The 21,073-nt window shown below is 42.3% G+C and overlaps 1 protein-coding gene across 1 annotated transcript in view; it reads left to right on the forward strand.

The window, feature by feature from the left end:
• Nucleotides 1-21,073, forward strand: part of LOC124776042 (carbonic anhydrase 1-like) — a 142,452-nt gene that overhangs the window by 43,971 nt on the left and 77,408 nt on the right. The window contains exon 3 of the mRNA XM_047250882.1: nucleotides 8,197-8,232. The gene's annotated coding sequence lies outside the window, so the exon portion shown is untranslated. The remainder of the gene's footprint in view (nucleotides 1-8,196; nucleotides 8,233-21,073) is intronic.

Here is a 21,073-nt window from a genome sequence, read left to right on the forward strand (position 1 = left end):
CACACACACACACACACACACACACACACACACACACAAATGGTTATTAGTAGAGAAATAATGTTTCTTATCCTATTTGTTACTAATCCTATGTTGTTGTTGTTGTGGTCTTCAGTCCTGAGACTGGTTTGATGCAGCTCTCCATGCTACTCTATCCTGTGCAAGCTTCTTCATCTCCCAGTACCTAGTGCAACCTACATCCTTCTGAATCTGCTTTGTGTATTGATCTCTTGGTCTCCCTCTACGATTTTTACCCTCCACGCTGCCCTCCAATGCTAAATTTGTGATCCCTTGATGCCTCAAAACATGTCCTACCAACCGATCCCTTCTTCTAGTCAAGTTGTGCCACAAACTTCTCTTCTCCCCAATCCTATTCAATACCTCCTCATTAGTTACGTGATCTATCCACCTTATCTTCAGCATTCTTCTGTAGCACCACATTTCGAAAGCTTCTATTCTCTTCTTGTCCAAACTGGTTATCGTCCATGTTTCACTTCCATACATGGCTACACTCCATACAAATACTTTCAGAAACGACTTCCTGACACTTAAATCTATACTCGATGTTAACAAATTTCTCTTCTTCAGAAACGATTTCCTTGCCATTGCCAGTCTACATTTTATATCCTCTCTACTTCGACCATCATCAGTTATTTTACTCCCTAAATAGCAAAACGCCTTTACTACTTTAAGTGTCTCATTTCCTAATCTAATCCCCTCAGCATCACCCGATTTAATTTGACTACATTCCATTACCCTCGTTTTGCTTTTGTTGATGTTCATCTTATATCCTCCTTTCAAGACACTGTCCATTCCGTTCAACTGCTCTTCCAAGTCCTTTGCTGTCTCTGACAGAATTACAATGTCATCGGCGAACCTCAAAGTTTTTACTTCTTCTCCATGAATTTTAATACCTACTCCGAATTTTTCTTTTGTTTCTTTTACTGCTTGCTCAATACACAGATTGAATAACATCGGAGAGAGGCTACAACCCTGTCTCACTCCTTTCCCAACCACTGCTTCCCTTTCATGCCCCTCGACTCTTATAACTGCCATCTGGTTTCTGTACAAATTATAAATGGCCTTTCGCTCCCTGTATTTTACCCCTGCCACCTTCAGAATTTGAAAGAGAGTATTCCAGTTAACGTTGTCAAAAGCTTTCTCTAAGTCTACAAATGCTAGAAACGTAGGTTTGCCTTATCTTAATCTTTCTTCTAAGATAAGTCGTAAGGTTAGTATTGCCTCACGTGTTCCAACATTTCTACGGAATCCAAACTGATCTTCCCCGAGGTCCGCTTCTGCCAGTTTTTCCATTCGTCTGTAAAGAATTCGCGTTAGTACTTTGCAGCTGTGACTTATTAAACTGATAGTTCGGTAATTTTCACATCTGTCAACACCTGCTTTCTTTGGGATTGGAATTATTATATTCTTCTTGAAGTCTGTGGGTATTTCGCCTGTCTCATACATCTTGCTCACCAGATGGTAGAGTTTTGTCAGGACTGGCTCTCCCAAGGCCATCAGTAGTTCTAATGGAATGTTGTCTACTCCCGGGGCCTTGTTTCGACTCAGGTCTTTCAGCGCTCTGTCAAACTCTTCACGCAGTATGTTATCTCCCATTTCTTCTTCATCTACATCCTCTTCCATTTCCATAATATTGTCCTCAAGTACATCGCCCTTGTATAAACCCTCTATATACTCCTTCCACCTTTCTGCCTTCCCTTCTTTGCTTAGAACTGGTTTGCCATCTGAGATCTTGATATTCATACAAGTGGTTCTCTTCTCTCCAAAGGTCTCTTTAATTTTCCTGTAGGCAGTATCTATCTTACCCCTAGTGAGATAAGCCTCTACATCCTTACATTTGTCCTCTAGCCATCCCTGCTTAGCCATTTTGCAATTCCTGTCGATCTCATTTTTGAGACGTTTGTATTCCTTTTTGCCTGCTTCATTTACTGCATTTTTATATTTTCTCCTATTGTCAATTAAATCCTATATTTCTTCTGTTATCCAAGGATTTCTACTAGCCCTCGTCATTTTACCTATTTGATCCTCTGCAGCCTTCACTACTTCATCCCTCAAAGCTACCCATTCTTCTTCTACTGTATTTCTTTCCCCCATTCCTGCCAATTGTTCCCTTATGCTCTCCCTGAAACTCTCTACAACCTCTGGTTCTTTCAGTTTATCCAGGTCCCATCTCCTTAAATTCCCGCCTTTTTGCAGTTTCTTCAGTTTCAATCTGCAGTTCATAACCAATAGATTGTAGTCAGAATCCACATCTGCCCCTGGAAATGTCTTACAATTTAAAACCTGGTTCCTAAATCTCTGTCTTACCATTATGTAATCTATCTGATACCTTTTAGTATCTCCAGGATTCTTCCAGGTATACAACCTTCTTTCATGATTCTTGAACCAAGTGTTAGCTATGATTAAGTTATGCTCTGTGCAAAATTCTACAAGGCGACTTCCTCTTTCATTTGTTCCCCCCAATCCATATTCACCTACTATGTTTCCTTCTCTCCCTTTTCCTACTGACGAATTCCAGTCACCCATGACTATTAAATTTTCATCTCCCTTCACTACCTGAATAATTTCTTTTATCTCGTCATACATTTAATCAATTTCTTCATCATCTGCAGAGCTAGTTGGCATATAAACTTGTACTACTGTAGTAGGCATGGGCTTTGTGTCTATCTTGGCCACAATAATGCGTTCACTATGCTGTTTGTAGTAGCTAACCCGCACTCCTATTTTTTTATTCATTATTAAACCTACTCCTGCATTACCCCTATTTGATTTTGTATTTATAACCCTGTAATCACCTGACCAAAAGTCTTGTTCCTCCTGCCACCGAACTTCACTAATTCCCACTATATCTAACTTTAACCTATCCATTTCCCTTTTTAAATTTTCTAACCTACCTGCCTGATTAAGGGATGTGACATTCCACGCTCCGATCCATAGAACGCCAATTTTCTTTCTCCTGATAACGACGTCCTCTTCAGTAGTCCCCGCCCGGAGATCCGAATGGGGGACTATTTTACCTCCGGAATATTTTACCCAAGAGGACGCCATCATCATTTAATCATACAGTAAAGCTGCATGCCCTCGGGAAAAATTACGGCTGTAGTTTCCCCTTGCTTTCAGCCGTTCGCAGTACCAGCACAGCAAGGCCGTTTTGGTTAATGTTACAAGGCCAGATCAGTCAATTATCCAGATTGTTGCCCCTGCAACTACTGAAAAGGCTGCTGCCCCTCTTCAGGAACCACACGTTTGTCTGGCCTCTCAACAGATACCCCTCCATTGTGGTTGCACCTACGGTACGGCCATCTGTATCGCTGAGGCACGCAAGCCTCCCCACCAACGGCAAGGTCCATGGTTCATGGGGGGAAGTAATCCTATGTATTAACTACATTAGGTGCGCATCCTTGTACAGCATTTGGTGTTTTCTTGGCTAGATTGCCAGCAATTTGCTTATTTACTGTCACATCTCAGCTTCCTCCTTCTGTTCCTCCTCATTTTCACTATTTTCGCTGTCACTGTGGGTATCGCTGTCCATCCTCTGGAGATTTCTGTTACGCTGCACATAGGCATGTCTGTGATGTCGTGTCCGCATATACTCTTCATGCGTTGTTTTTGGAACACTGTTTGTCAGTGCGTTTAATTGTGCCCATTGTTCTTCGTCTCTTATTTCTGTGTATATATCTATGTCTGTATCTGTATAATCTAAGTGTAGTGTATGTCTATTGTTCGTGTATTGCCCGCAGAAAAAGCTATGCCAGAGGGGTCCGCAGGATGCTATTAGAATTAAAAAAAATATATTAAATATATTTCGTATGATAACAGACTTTTTTGTTCTGGCCGCTTACTGCATGAGCAGAGCTTTAGCGAACACTAACTACTGCGTCTAGCGTCTTCCTAGAGCTAACTGACACTAGCACACTCCAGCGCAAAACAGGAAATATATAGAGGCAAATAGTTCTGCTGCTTGTCGTTAGACTGCGCGCGATGCCTCTTTCCAGCTGACAACTGACAGTCGCTTTACACAGAAACTCGCATTTCAGACGACAATCGGCCATTGTTATTTTATTGCCAGTGTTTTCACAGACCGTGAAAGTTTCAAGTTTGGAACGTAATATTTCAAAAGTAATGGATTCAAAGGTGAGATTGAACTTATCTGATTAAAAACTGAAAATTAAAACTAACTGTATACTGATGGAATACTCTGTTGTAACTGTATTTTTCAAATACATAATACCTTGTATGAAATTAGTGTTTTCTTGTTTTTCACACATGTCTACTCAATGCAACCTCAAGTGTAGTACACCTGAAAGACCAATACATTCAGTTTGAATTTTTTTCTGTCATTTTCAGTTCATACTCAATTTTCAGTTCATACTCAATCCCCCCCATGAACCATGGACCTTGGCGTTGGTGGGGAGGCTTGCGTGCCTCAGCGATACAGACAGCCGTACCGTAGGTGCAACCAAAACGGAAGGTTATCTGTTGAGAGGCCAGGCAAACGTGTGGTTCCTGAAGAGGGGCAGCAGCCTTTTCAGTAGTTGCAGGGGCAACAGTCTGGATGATTGACTGATCGGGCCCTGTAACACTAACCAAAACGGCCTTGCTGTCTTGGTACTGCGAACGGCTGAAAGCAAGGGGAGACTACAGCCGTAATTTTTCCCGAGGGCATGCAGCTTTACTGTATGGTTAAATGATGGTGGCGTCCTCTTGGGTAAAATATTCCGGAGGTAAAATGGTCCCCCATTCGGATCTCCGGGCGGGGACTACTCAAGAGGACATCGTTATCAGGAGAAAGAAAACTGGCATTCTACGGATCGGAGCGTGGAATGTCAGATCCCTTAATCTGGCAGGTAGGGTAGAAAATTTAAAAGGGAAATGGACAGGTTAAAGTTAGATATAGTGGGAATTAGTGAAGTTCGGTGTAGTGGGAATTAGTGAAGTTCGGTGGCAGGAGGAACAAGACTTTTGGTCAGGTGAATACAGGGTTATAAATACAAAATCAAATAGGGGTAATGCAGGAGTGGGTTTAATAATGAAGAAAAAAATAGGAGTGCGGGTAAGCTACTACAAACAGCATAGTGAACGCATTATTGTGGCCAAGATAGACACGAAGCCCTCGCCTACTACAGTAGTACAAGTTTATATGCCAACTAGCTCAGGCGATGATGAAGAAGTTGATGGAATGTATGAGGAGATAAAAGAAATTATTCAGATAGTGAAGGGAGATGAAAATTTAATAGTCATGGGTGACTCGAATTCGACAGTAGGAAAAGAAAGAGAAGGAAACGTAGTAGGTGAATATGGATTGGGGGTAAGAAATGAAAGAGGAGGCCGCCTCGTAGAATTTTGCACAGAACACAACTTAATCATAGCTAACACTTGGTTCAAGAATCCTAAAAGAAGGATGTATACATGGAAGAAGCCTGGAGATACTAAAAGGTTTCAGACAGATTATACAATGGTAAGACAGAGGTTTAGGAACCAGATTTTAAATTGTAAGACATTTCCAGGGGCAGATGTGGACTCTGACCACAATCTATTGGTTATGAACTGTAGATTAAAACTGAAGAAACTGCAAAAAGGTGGGAATTTAAGGAGGTGGGACCTGGATAAACTGAAAGAACCAGAGATTGTACAGAGTTTCAGGGAGAGCATGACGGAACAATTGACAGGAATGGGGGAAATAAATACAGTAGAAGAAGAATAGGTAGCTTTGAGGAATGAAATAGTGAAAGCAGCAGAGGATCAAGTAGGTAAAAATACGGGGGCTAGTAGAAATCCTTGGGTAACAGAAGAGATACTGAATTTCATTGATGAAAGGAGAAAATACAAAAATGCAGCAAGTGAAGCAAGCAAAAAGGAATACAAACGTCTCAAAATTGAGATCAACAGGAAGTGCAAAATGGCTAAGCAGGGATGGCTAGAGGACAAATGTAAGGATGTAGAGGCTTATCTCACTAGGGGTAAGATAGATACTGCCTACAGGAAAATTAAAGAGACCTTTGGAGAAAAGAGAACCACTTGCATGAATATCAAGAGCTCAGATGGAAACCTATTTCTAAGTAAAGAAGGGAAAGCAGAAAGGTGGAAGGAGTATATAGAGGGTCTATACAGGGGCGATGTTCTTGAGGACAATATTATGGAAATGGAAGAGGAGGTAGATGAAGATGATATGTCAGATATGATGCTGCGTGAAGAGTTCGACAGAGCACTGAAAGACCTGAGTCGAAACAAGGCCCCGGGAGTCGACAACATTCCATTGGAACTACTGACAGCCTTGGGAGAGCCAGTCCTGACAAAACTCTACCATCTGGTGAGCAAGATGTATGAGACAGCCGAAATTCCCTCAGACTTCAAGAAGAATATAATAATTCCAATCCCAAAGAAAGCAGGTGTTGACAGATGTGAAAAATACCGAACTATCAGTTTAATAAGTCACAGCTGCAAAATACTAACGCGAATTCTTTACAGATGAATGGAAAAACCGGTAGAAGCCGACCTCGGGGAAGATCAGTTTGTATTCCGTAGAAATGTTGGAACACGTGAGGCAATACTGACCCTACGACTTATCTTAGAAGAAAGATTAAGGAAAGGCAAACCTACGTTTCTAGCATTTGTACTTAGAGAAATCTTTGGACAATGTTAACTGGAATACTCTCTTTCAAATTCTGAAGGTGACAGGGGTAAAATACAGGGAGCGAAAGGCTATTTACAATTTGTACAGAAAGCAGATGGCAGTTATTATGAGTCGAGGGACATGAAAGGGAAGCAATGGTTGGTAAGGGAGTGAGACAGGGTTGTAGCCTCTCCCAGATGCTATTCAATCTGTATATTGAGCAAGCAGTAAAGGAAACGAAAGGAAAGTTCGGAGTAGGAATTAAAATCCATGAAGAAGAAATAAAAACTTTGAGGTTCGCCGATGACATTGCAATTCTGTCAGAGACAGCAAAGGACTTGGAAGAGCAGCTGAACGGAATGGACACTGTCTTGAAAGGAGGGTGTAAGATGAACATCAACATAGGCAAAACAAGGATAATGGTATGTAGTCGAATTAAGTCGGGTGATACTGCGGGAATTAGATTAGGAAATGAGACACTTAAAGTGGTAATGGAGTTTTGCTATTTGGGGAGCAAAATAACTGATGATGGTCGAAGTAGAGAGGATATAAAATGTAGACTGGCAGTGGCAAGGAAAGCGTTTCTGAAGAAGAAACATCGAGTATTGATTTAAGTGTCAGGAAGTCGTTTCTGAAAGTATTTGTATGGAGTGTAGTCATATATGGAAGTGAAACATGGACGTTAAATAGTTTAGACAAGAAGAGAATAGAAGCTTTCGAAATGTGGTGCCACAGAAGAATGCTGAAGATTAGATGGGTAGATCACATAACTAACGAGGAGGTATTGAATAGAATTGGGGAGAAGTGGAGGTTGTTGCGCAACTTGACTAGAAGTAGGGATTGGTTGGAAGGACATGTTCTGAGACATCGAAGGATCACCAATTTAGTATTGGAGGGCAGCGTGGAGGGTAAAATTCGCAGAGGAAGACCAAGAGATGAATATACTAAACAGATTCAGAAGGATGTAGGCTGCAGTAGGTACTGGGAGATGAATAGGCTTGCACAGGATAGAGTAGCATGGAGAGCTGCATCAAACCAGTCACAGGACTGAAGACCACAACAACAACAATTCAATTTTTACTTTTTAAGGAGTTTGTTATAGTAAACACCCGGATTTGAAGACAAAGATTTTGAGCAATAATCAAAAATTTAACAATAACAATGATTGCTAAATTGAAAAAGTCATACATGGTATTCAGTCACTGATACATATGCGGCTCCAAGTGCCCTTCCAAAATGTCAGTACTGGCTCTTGAGCAAAAAAGTTTGACAACCACTGATATAGAGTCTCCTGGACACCATAGTGAAGAATCGTCCAAAGGAAAAGAAACTGTGTCCCCTCTTTGAATACATCGTAAAACGTGAGAGTGTAGCTGTATCTCTGACAGGCAAAGCAACCTGCGTGAAAGGCAGGGAGAGGTCTCTAACAGTATCGAAGCAATAACAAACTTGAGGTTACTACCTTGCTCTATATGGTAGATCTAGTACTTTGGAATATTTTATAGCGTGTTAGACGTAATTGTTGTACGTGGAATTACAACAGAACTTCTTTTCTGTTTCAGAACGGTGTCCTGCTACCTGGGGATATGGAGTGGAGCGTAAGTATCAACACTGGTGCGTACTACTGATGGAAAGCTCTCGGTTTACCAGCTAGGTAGCAATTTTAAAATGCTGCCGAGAATTCTTCGGGGTTGTATGGTCGTGGTCCATGGAACTCTTCAATCCCTGACGTTTCGTCCAAGGCTACGTTGGACATCTTTGGAGTTGCTCCCGGTTGTGCTGAGTCGGCAACACTCAGCACAACCAGGAGCACCTCCGAAGATGTCCAACGTAGCTTTGAACGAAACGTAAGGGGTTGAGTTCCATGAACCATAGCCATACAACCCGGAAGAATTCTCGGCAGCCGAAAGATCCGGTCATGAAAGCCTTCATTGTATGAATTTTAAAATGCGCGAAGTTTTGAAGAGTGTCATACTCACGATCATCTGGCGAAGCGGCGAGAAACTGCGCCGCCTTCTCTCGCTGTGACCTTTGTCCGGCCGGAGGGCGGGGAGTGGGGTGCCGGTTGCGCCGGAGAATGCGCTGGTATCTCTGACTGGGCATTCCGGAGGCGAGAACGGAAACGACACAGGCTTGAGCGCTATCCCCACCACGTCGTCCCAGCTCTAACAAAGCGACCAATGAAAAGTCAGAATCTGAAGGCCAATCGGAAAACGCTATGTTTATATTCTTTTCCTTCCTAACGTTGTTTATGACGCATGGAACATTTATTACAAACACGTCACACTTGGTGGGATTTCTTATAACTAATAACAGTTAACGACGCACCGACCGAAAAAGTTATCAGGAGATATTAACATGAATGATAACGTTAAGATGGTGGTGGTGGTGGTGGGTAGTGTTTAACGTCCCGTCGACAACGAGGTCATTAGAGACGGAGCGCTAGCTCGGGTAAGGGAATGATTGCGAAGGAAATCGGCCGTGCCCTTTCAAAGAAACCATCCCGGCATTTGCCTGAAACGATTTAGAGAAATCACGAAAAACCTAAATCAGGATGCCCGGAGACGCGATTGAACCGTCGTCCTCCAGAATGCGAGTCCAGTGTGCTAACCACTGCGCCACCTCGCTCGGTGATAATGTTAATAGTTTGGCTCTCTGTTTAGTTCGGTCGTGTAGTTAGAGGCATCGTATTACTGTGTCAGAGGTCACAAGTTCGCGACGTGTCGTGCGTTAACATTTTTTTTTTAAATTGTCGATTTTGTGACGGATTCTGAGACCAGCAATGATATTTCTATTCTTATTTGTCACAAACAATTCACGGTTTTTTCTGTTTATGTCGCGATTTCCATTGGCAGGGACATGACTACAGTTTAAATCGCTGCGATTGAACATTTAGAGAAGAGATTGCCTAAAACAGGACCACCCTCCACCCAGTTTTTTTTATTTAAAGAATAGAAAATAGTAAAAATTATATTTTGAACCATGTAATATTTACTTTATATTGTTATGCACCATTTATATTTCAAAAATGGTTCAAATGGCTCTGAACACTATGGGACTTAACTTCTGAGGTCATCAGTCCCCTAGAATTAGAACTACTTAAACCTAACTAACCTAAGGACATCACACACATCCATGCCCGAGGCAGGATTCGAACCAGCGACCGTAGCGGTCGCGCTGTTCCAGACTGTAGCGCCTAGAACCGCTCTGTCACTCCGGCCGGCATTTATATTTCAGAAAAAGGAAATAAACGAAAATTTATTACGAAAAAGCTATTTTCAAAAACTTTACTCTTAGAAAATTCCAAAAAATAGCTGCCAGAATCGAATTATATGTATAAATAGTCAAAATAACACTGAGCAAAATTAGAAAAAGGTATTAAATAGGAGAAAAAGTAACCGAGTTTCAAAGAAGTCATATTCAGAAAATTATAGATTTTCTCTGTTTTGTCTTTTCAGAACCCAAGAGCCCTGCTATAGGATGTTCTTGTGGGATTTATTTCTGACAGTTTGGTATTGTGTCGTTTGGTAGTTTGATAACTACCCCAAATTTTCACAGCAATTTCGCCTTTGAAAGGGTGCTCAATGTTATTTCTCTCTGCCAGTTGTATAGTCATTCTTCACAAGTCATTACTACTAAGCGTGAAAGAAGCCTCCATACCAAGACGATACTACACCAGTTTCTCTTACGATTTTTACCCCAAAATGTAGGTCTATCTCTTTTTTTGCTGCTTCCTTAGGTGGTCTGTCCTTCTTGTTGGTCATCCTCGTAAGACTTGTTTTTGGAACGTTAAGCTGTCCACTGGCTTTCTTCCAACTCGCCTGGTTTTGAACTACGTCAGTAGCTCTAGTGATTTTTGACTCCACCTTCTTCGATCAACCTTCCCTGTTACTCTATGGGAATTAGTACGAGAATCCCGAGAGAATAAGAGTGTGTACTAATCGTAAAGGCTTAAAATAAAACAAATACATCCCGACCAGACCTTGAAGGCCTAACGGTACCGACCGACCATACCCAGTCCCTGGGCGTCACCGGATGCGGGTACGGAGGTGCCTGTGCTCAGCACACCGCTCTCCCGGCCGTTATCAGTTTTCGTGACCGATGCCGCTACTTCTCAATCGAGTAGCTCCTCAACTGGCTTCACAAGGGTTGAGTACACCCCGCTTGGCAACAGCACTCGGCAGACACGGACAGTGACTCGTGTAAGTGCTAGCCAAGCCGACAGTGTTTAACTTTGGTGATCTGGCGGAACCGGTGTTACCACTGCGGCAAGGCCGTTGGCTATGGGACGACTTCAAATGTGAAAAAGTAAAGGGTCCAGTTTAAACAGCTACACGAGGCCCAGTTTACGTGACTAAGGCTTACATTTTGTAACAGAATCACTTTTTAACCGAATATCTAAGTCAAACAGTTTCAAGACAGCCATTAAACGTAAACCTAACTATTCAGGAACGTACATATATGTTGAAACACTTGTCTGGTATTATTCAAGAGAAAGAAAGAAAACCGTAGAACAATGTAAGAACTTTTTCCATGAATAAAATTTGTAATGGTGAAATGATAAGTAAGAAGGGAAGTGACCGACTTGTACACCTCGCTAGAGAGTGGTGAAAGCCTAAACTACACTACTGGCCATTAAAATTGCCACACTACGATGATGACGTAATACAGACGCGAAATTTAACCGACAGGAAGAAGATGCTGTGATATGCAAATGATTAGCTTTTCAGAGCATTCACACAAGGTTGGCGCCGGTGGCGACACCTACAACGAGCTGACATGAGGAAAGTTTCCAACCGATTGATCATACACAAACAGCAGTTGACAGGCGTTGCCTGGTGAAACGTTGTTGTGATGCCTCGTGTAAGGAGGAGAAATGCGTACCATCACGTTTCCGACTTTGATAAAGGTCGGATTGAAGCCTATCGCGATTGCGGTTTATCGTATCGCGACATTGCTGCTCGCGTTGGTCGAGATCCAATGACTGTTAGCAAAATCGGTGGGTTCAGGAGGGTAATACGGAACGCCATGCTGAATCCTAACGGCCTCGTATCACTAGCAGTCGAGATGACAGGCATCTTATCCGCATGGCTGTAACGGATCGTGCAGCCAAGTCTCGATCCCTGAGTCAACAGATGGGGAAGTTTGCAAGACAAAAGAACAGTTCGACGACGTTTGCAGCAGCAAGGACTATCAGCTCGGAGACCATCGCTGCTGTTACCCTTGACGCTGCATCACAGACTGGAGCGCCTGCGATGGTGTACTCCACGACGAACCTGGGTGCACGAATGGCCAAACGTCATTTTTTCGGATGAATCCAGGTTCTGTTTACAGCATCATGATGGTCACATCCGTGTTTGGCGACAGCGCGGTGAACGCACATTGGAAGCGTGTATTCGTCATCGCCATACTGGCGTATTACCCGGGGTGATGGTATAGGGTGCCATTGCTTACTCGTCTCGGTCACCACTTGTTCGTATTGACGGCACTTTGAACAGTGGACGTTACGTTTCAGATGTGTTACGACCATTGGCTCTACCCTTCATTCGATCCCTGCGAAACCCTACATTTCAGCAGGATAATGCACGAGCGCATGTTGCAGGTCCTGTACGGGCCTTTCTGGATCAAGAAAATGTTGGACTGCTGTCCTGGCCAGCACATTCTCCAGATCTCTCACCAACTGAACGCGTCTGGTCAATGGTGGCCGAGCAACTGGCTCGTCACAATACGCCAGTCACTACTCTTGATGAACTGTGGTATCGTGTTGAAGCTGCATGGTCATCTGTACCTGTGTTCGCCATCCAAGCTCTGCTTGACTCAATGCCCAGGCGTATCAAGGCCGTTATTACGGCCAGAGGTCGTTGTTCTGGGTACTGATTTCTCAGGATCTATGCGCCCAAATTGCTTGAAAACGTAATCATATGTCAGTTCTAGTACAATATATTTGTCCAATGAATACCTGTTTATCACCTGCATTTCTTCTTGGTGTAGCAATTTCAATGGCCAATAGTGTATTATATACACTTGGTCCTACGGAAGTCCAGGAGAACGCCGAGCCAAGAGACCAGTTGACCTGCTTTAGGGGGAGAGGAGTACATTCTAGCGTACTTTTCTCTATTCTTCTCTCATTATAAATATTTGCTATTTATTTCCGAATATGTTGCGGTTTCCAAGGGTGTGGTTATGCAGGAGCCTAGGAGTACAGCTTAAAGGACATTAGATTCTTTGTTGTCATAAATATTTAGATGTTTTCTGCGAATATGTGCGATTTCGCCGGCCGGTGTGGCCTTGCGGTTCTAGCGCTTCAGTTTGGAACCGCGTGACCGCTACGGTCGCAGGTTCGAATCCTGCCTCGGGCATGGATGTGTGTGATGTCCTTAGGTTGGTTAGGTTTAATTAGTTCTAAGTTCTAGGCGACTGATGACCACAGCAGTTAAGTCGCATAGTGCTCAGAGCCATTTGAACCATTTGTGCGATTTCCTGGTCCGCTCACTGAAGCTATATTACTCGTTTGTTCGTCCACATCGTTATAAGTTAAGTTAGTGATGCTGAATTTGCTGCGATTTTGAAATAGGCAGGAACAAACCGAGAATATAGAGTTCATGTAACTCAGTTTAAAACATAAACCCGCACGCGGGTCAAACACTGTGCTTTTCGACTGGCCTTCCAGTACGAACTTTTCATTGCTTGCTTGGGTAGAGGTGCACCGACGTGATGCGGATAGTACTAAAGTCTGTGTCGTTTCTATCTCACTATGACAGATGCGTCTTACATGCTGCAAAGACCTAACTGTCTGTTGGGCGCATTCTCATCGATCGCCGCTAAAATGAGATTCCATGCAGCGCAAAATTGGTACGCTTCGGTCCTCCTGAAAAGATCCTCGTAAATCCTTATTTCTATTGATTCCTTTACCACAAAATGCCAGTAGTCAGTTGTTCAGCGTAGCACCTTGGTGTTATTAAAGCCAAAAGTGTGATATCAATTCTGCGCCCTAGTATCGTTGAATTCCCCGTGCGTCCCACTCTCTCATGCCTGACGTCCTACTCGCAGTGTTTCGGAATACAGCACTGTGTTCACCAGGTGTACTGGAGCCCACATTCACAAGATATGCTATGTATCCTATGTAGGTTCAATTTTAATGCCTCTTTTCCAGAGACAAGGCACTCTTTCGACCTTGGGGGGGGGGGGGGGGATGGGAAGACGGTTTTTATGATGGATGTTTCAAACAGCCTCGAAATTTGCACTGAGAGCGGTCCCAGGTAAGACTCCCTTGTCTTCTTCCCCTCATAGAAGTGATTTCTGTCGTTCCCCAAGGTAGTGTTATAGGACGTCTGCTGTTCCTTATCTATATGAACGATTTAGGAGACAATCTGAGCAGCCATCTCAGGCTTTTGCAGATGATGCTCTCGTTTATCGTCTAATAAAACAAATTGGAAAAAGATTTAGAAAAGATATCTAAATAGTGCGAAAATTGGCAGTTGGCCCTAAATAATGAAAAGTGTAAGGTCTTCCACATGACTGCTAAAACGAAACCATTAAGTTTCGGTTACACGATAAATCAGTCTAATGTAAAGGCCGTAAATTCAGCTAAATATCTAGGAATTACAGTTACGAACAATTTAAATTGGAAAGAACGCATAGAAAATGTTGCGTGAAGGCTAACCAAAGACTGTGTTTTATTGGCAGAACACTTAGAAAATGTAACAGATCTACCGCCCACGCTGCGCTTGTCCGTCCTCTTTCGGAGTACTGCTGCGCAATCTGGGGTCCTTACCAGATAGGATTAATAAAGTCGAGAAACGTTCAGAGAAGACCAGCAAGTTTTATATTGTCGCGAAATAGGGGAAAGAGCGTCACGGGAATGATACAGGGTTTGGGATGAACACAAAACAAAGGCGTTTCTCGCTGCGGCGGTATCTTCTCACGAAATTTCAATCACCAACTTCCTCCTCCGAATGCGAAAATATTTTATTGACGCCCACCTACTTAGGGGGAAATTAGAGCTTCCACGGAAAGATATAGGTGTTCGTTTTTTTCCGCGCGGTGTTCGAGAGTGGAATAATAGAGAATTATTCTAAAGGTGGTTCGATGAACCCTCTGCCAGACACTTAAATGTGATTTGCAGAATATCCGTGTTGATGTAGATGTATATGTTGTTCCCGGTTTGCAGTATCTTCTCCCTTCTTTGATGCCCTACTAAACTTTGGTTCGTTCTACTCATTTTTGCGGAACACTCCCTTCAGCTGCTGTAATTCTGAAAATTGATGTATGTTGATTGTTGTATATGGGAACTGTGTGTAACCAAATCTGGAAACTGACTTCTAAAGTCCGATTACAGGTTCTAATCTAAAATCGGCGTAGCTACCCTACTTTTGAACATGAACTTATTTACGAATATTTCGTTTTTGGGCCGTGATTTTAACTTATCTTAAATGCATCTGACTGTAAGTTAAAAGAATGAATTAAAAGTATACTCTGAATGACGAACTGTTACGCAATTTAACTGTGCCCTATTACAAAAAATTTACACGAAATTTCACTGATTAAAAACTGTTCCTAATATTCTATCAAAATGTTCACTTAGGCCCTACAACAAATTCTTACCTTCCAGCGGGTAGCTTGTCTCTGGTCTGGCTGCGCTGCGCTGCGCTGCAATAAACAACTGCGCAACAGTTTGCCTTCTTATTTTTATTGATTTTAAATTGCTGTTCAAGCAAATGATTTTTTGATCCTCTTTACAAAATTATTAATTACTGTCCACACAAAAGAGTAAGGCGTGACAGTGCATTTTTACCAAATAAATTTTTCTTTGAATTGGAGGGATATGCTTTGCGAAATATTTATAAATGAGAAAACGAAGTACTTTGAAGCTATATTCAGCCGTTTTAATGACACAAAAGTAAACTCAAACTAATATGAACACTCAGGATTGTCTTCCTTCACATTGTCATACACCACTATTTCCTCTTCCACAAAATATTTATGTGATAAAGTTTGTTTTCTTGAGTTCCTAATGCAATACTATTTAACTAAATATAATGGTGGAAAGCTAATTAGAATAATGAAGACGTGACTGATAGTATTCCCTGACTATCAACACACAGATATTATTCGACACAATGAAAACTTTGCATAGCAATAACTACTGGACCCGCGCTTGCAGCTAACAAACTCAAATTACCATTTCTGAAATGCTGTCTCTCTTTAGTGGCCATTTTCACTGAAGGTAAAATCTTGCAGGGTGTTAGGCCACGTCATCTTCTTCGTCAATATCTTCTTACCAAATCAACTTTTTGACTTCTCTGCTGGGATCTTCTTCATGATCGTCTGGTGTTCCCAGTTAGCTGGTGTTCAGCTAACGAGGATCACAGCAGAGGGATCGAAACGTCGATTGTGTATGACGATATTGAAGAGGAAAATAACATGGCCTAACACCATGCAACACTTTACCTTCAATTTTCAACATTACCAACCTTATCCTGAATTGTTTGCAATACATCAACGGATTGTCTGTGATCAATATCTTGTCTCAAAACCTAATCTTTAACTTTAACCACAGAGAGAAGCTGTTTACCTTCAGCTCTATTTCTGCACCATAGAAATTCAACACTATTTCGTGTGCACTCAAAAAAATCTGTTCCTAAAATTATATCCATGATAAGTAGAGGGAGGATGAAAAAATTCACTGCTAATGTATGCTCTTAATACATGAAATACAGCACTCTTCCCCATAATCGTTCCTTTCATATTCGTTCTCTGTAATGGGAGGACTGCTCATGCTATCTCTTGTTCATATCTACGAAATGCAGTGTCACTGATCACTGAATCAGCATTTGCAATAATGAGAATGCCCAACGGAATTACTTTATCGTTGGTAGTAATACTCACAAGGTGATCCACAAAAGTTTTGCTGGCTTCATTCTTCTCCAAAACAACGTCTCTTGTATCTTCACGAAGTTATCGCTAAAAAAAAAAGTCCGCTCCCTTCTCCCCTATTTGTCAAATCAAGTTCAGCTGGTGTTGTTTATCATTTCTACAGGAGAATGTCTGTACCATTTTTACTTCTAGGATCTGTGTACCTAACCTCAGTGGCACACATCTTCTCTGTTCGTGTCGGATCTGTCTGAACCTACGCACACTACACTCGCTATTATACCATCTTGATTTTGACAATTCCAGCCCCTGTTCCCAGTTCTGAATTCGGATCTATTGTGGGATAGTCCCAGAGATTACGACATGTTTCATGTGCCCAGCTGCGGCCATAATTTTCGCCGACTTGGTTCGTTACTGTGATTTCTTGGGTGGAGGTTAGCGATATCACGTTATAGTGGTAGCATCATTGGTTACTAATCAAAATGTCCTCGGTATCGGGTTCAACCAGGCTAGTACTTAAATTCTGAATAAAAATCATCAGCAGTGGCGGCTAAAGTCTTTCAGCATAAGAAATCATACTCATTCTGCCAACAGCCTTGCCAAAGAGGGCAGAAGAGCGGACAGAGGTTCAGAGGTCTTGCCCTTGCCTCTAAAAGGAGGAAGAATCAGCTCTGCTCAATTAAATAATGATGCAAAAGGCTATGGAAATCACTGCGTTAAAGGTATATGACGTGTATTCACAGGACATGTGGCCTGTAATTGAGGAAGTGTCATGATGACACCTCCCATGGCAAGAGAATCCGGAGTAGTCGCGAGAGTGAGTTACTGTGAACTGTTCTGTGATACGGCTGTTCTCAACAGAAACGACAGCAAACCAACACCGACAACAACAGTTCAGCGTTAAGTTCCGACATCACAGGAAGAAGACATAGAGAAAATATATAAGGATATTGAACAGGTAATTCAGTACGTAAAGGAGGAACATTTAATAGTCATGGAGTATTGGAATGCAGTTGTAGAGGAATAGTAGAAGAAAGGGTTAGGGCAGAAAATGAGCTTGGTACTAAAAATAAGAGAGAAGGAAGACTAATTGAGTTCTGCAATAAATTTCAGATGCTGCTAGCGAATACTCTGTTCAAGAATCAGAAGAGGAGAAGGTACGGGAAGATTTCAGTTTGATTACGTCATTGTCAGACAGAGGTACCGAAACCAGATGCTGGGTTGTCAGATCACATTTTGGTGATCATGAAGAGCAGGCTGATCAGGAAAAATCAATGGGCAAAGAAGCGGGATACGGAAGTACTAAGGAATGAAGAGAGACGCTTATAATTTTCTGAGGCTATAGATACTGTGATAATGAGTAGCTCAGTAGACTGTTCAGGAAGATATTTCTCCGAAAGTCTGATGGTATGTCGCCAGTGTCATCGAATCTACACAGCAACTTGAATAGTCCTTTGGTTTTCCCCAGTGATTTTAGAAATGCCGTTGGACTGTTATCTGTACTTTCTGCTGTCTTTGATCTAAGGTCTTCTAGATATCCCCTGTCTTCCTAACCGACTCAAGTTTCTTCCTCCAACACATCACAGACAGTTCATCTCCCTCACTGAGACCTTCAATGTACTTTTTCCACCTATCTGCTCTTAACTCGCTCTGCGTTTAACAATGCAAATTCCACCACACTCTTAATGCTACCACCCTTGCTTTTAATTTCACAGGAGGTTCTTTTGGCATTTCTGTATGTTGAGTCAGGTCTTCCGACGATCATTTCTTTTTCCATTTCTTCACATCTTTCATGCACCCGTTTCGCCTTGGCTGCCCTGCATTTGCTATTTATTTCATTCCTAAGGGATTTACATTGCTGTATTCCTGTCTTTCTCTGAACATTTTTGCACTTCCTCCTTTCGTCGATCAATTAAAGTATGTCTTCTAATACCTAAGATTTCTTCATAATTACCTTCCTTGTACCTATGTCTTACAGTATAACATCCGTGATCTCCACATAAAATCAGTTGAACTGTCTACCGTGACATTCACTATCGCAGTACCCACATCCTCAGAGAACTTCATCCTCAGAGAACTTCAAGCCCATATCATCTTTCCCCAGCACTGCAGTATCTCTCTTCCTTCCACGCAAATTCTTCCACACGATTCCTTTAAACTTCAGCCTACTCTTCATCATTAGTAAATTGTGTTCTGGTTCCTTGTCTGCTCCTGGGTATGCCTTATAATCCAATATCTGATTTCGGAATCTCTCTACCTGACCATAATGTAATCGATCTGCAAGCTTCCCATATCTCCCGCCCTTTTCCAAGTATGCCTCTTCCTCTTGCGATTCTTGAACAGATTATTCGATGTTATTAGCTGAAATATATTGCAGAACTCAGTTAGCCTTTCTCCTGTCTCATTCCTGCTACCAAGTCCATACGCTCAAGTAACTCTTTCTTCTACTTCTCCTCCTACAATCGCACTCCAATACCCCAAGACTATTAGATTACAATATCTACGTACTGAATTACCCGTCCAATATCCTCATATTCTTCATCGTCTGCTTGCGACGTCGGCATGTATACTGAACTACTGTTGTCGGTGTTGGTTTGCTGTCAGTTCTGATGACAACAACCCTATCACTGAACTGTTCACAGTAACACACTCTCTGCCCTACTTTCTTATTCATAGTGAATCCTAATGTTAAGCCTTATACCATTTTCTGATGCTGTTGATATTACCCTGTATTTGCCTGACGTGAGCTCCTCGTCTTCTTTCCATCTCATTTAACTGACCCCCACCACATCCCAATCGAGCCTTAGCATTTACCTTTTCGGATTTTCTAGCTTTCCCATTACGTTAAAACTTCTGACATTTCACGTTCTGACTCTTAGAATGTCATCCCTTCGTTGCTTACTCCATCTTTTTCTCATGGTCACTTAGACCTTCGCAGTCGCATCCCGGAGATCCGGAGTGGGGACTAACCCAGACTTTTTGGCCAATGGAGAGATCATGACACTTTTTCAGTTAGAGACCAGGTGTTATGCGGATACCATTTGATTTCCATTGCCTTCTGCATCCTCATACCGTTGATAACTCCTAAACACTTCGGCTGTCTGGGGCAATTTCTCACCCTGAGCGCAGGGGAGTGCTTTAAGCCTATGTCCGCACCTCCACCCTCTCTGACAATGCCGTTGACGGAACGAGTGTGACTTCTTTATCTACATCTACATAATACTCCGCAAGCCTCCTAATGGTGTGTGGCTGAGGGTACTTTCGGTACCACTATCTGATCCCTCCAACCCTGTTCAACTCGCGATTAGTCGGTTAGCATCTGTATTGGCTCTTATTTCTCGAATTTTCTCCTCGTGGTCAAGTGGAGGGAAGTAATATATAGTCCGACTGCTCATGAAAATTTCTGTCCCGAAATTTCGATAGTAAATCTCTCCGTGATGGACAACGCTTCTCTTGTAACGTCTGCCAGCAGAGTTTGTTTAGTATCTCCGTAACGCTCTCTCGCCAGCTAAACGATCCCAGTGACGAAACGCGCCGCTCTTCATTGGATCTTCTCTATCTTCTCTATCAGTCCTACTCGATAGGGATCCAAGATAGACGAACAATGCTCAAGAATCGGGCGAACAAACGCCTTATAAGCCACTCCTTTCGTGGACGAGTTTCATTTCCTTCAGATTCTTCTGACGAATCTGAGTCCGGTATCTGCTTTTCGCACTATCTGTGTTATGCGGTCATTCCACTTAAGGTCGCTCTAGGTAGTTACGCCTAGATATTTTGCGGCAGACGCTGTCTCCAACTGTTTGTCATCAATAGTGTATCTGTACAGCAGTGGATTTCTTTTCCTACGTATGCGCAAAATGTTACATTTATTTTCGTTCGCGTTTAACTGCCAGAGCCTGCACCATTCATCAATTCTCTGCACGTCGTCCTGCAAATTCTTACTATCTTCTGGCGTTGCTACTTCGGTATAGACAACTGCATCATCTGCGAATACCCTTAAAGAGTATCCGACGCTTTCTACTAGATCATTTATATCTATTGTAAACAGCAACGGTCCTACCACACTTCCCTGTCGTGCTCCGGATATTACTCTTACACCTGTGTATTTTGTTCCGTTAAGAGCGACGTGTTGAGTTCTATCTGCAAGAAAGTCTTTAATCCAATCGCAAGTCTGCTCCGGTACTCCGTAAGCTAGTATTTTTTCATGAAACGGCAATGCTAGGCGGTGTCGACGACATCAACTTGAGCGCCGTTGTCCACTGCGCTGTGATTCTCATGGAGGAACAGAGCGAGTTGAGATTCGAAGGATCTCTGTTTGCGAAATCCATGTCGATTTTTATAGAGGAGATGTACATTTCCCAAAAAGTCACAATTTTTTAACATAAAACATGTTCCATAATTCTAACAGATTGACGTCAACGGTATAGGTGTATAATTGTGTGGATCTGTCTTATGGCCTTTTTAAAACAGAAATGACCTGCGCTTTTTTCCAGTCGTTAGGTACCTTTCGTTGCTCAAGCCATCTACGATAAATTACTGCTAGATGGGGAGCAAGTTCTTTTACAG

This window comes from Schistocerca piceifrons, chromosome 2 (genome assembly GCF_021461385.2).
Source record: "Schistocerca piceifrons isolate TAMUIC-IGC-003096 chromosome 2, iqSchPice1.1, whole genome shotgun sequence".
Lineage (NCBI taxonomy): Eukaryota > Metazoa > Arthropoda > Insecta > Orthoptera > Acrididae > Schistocerca > Schistocerca piceifrons.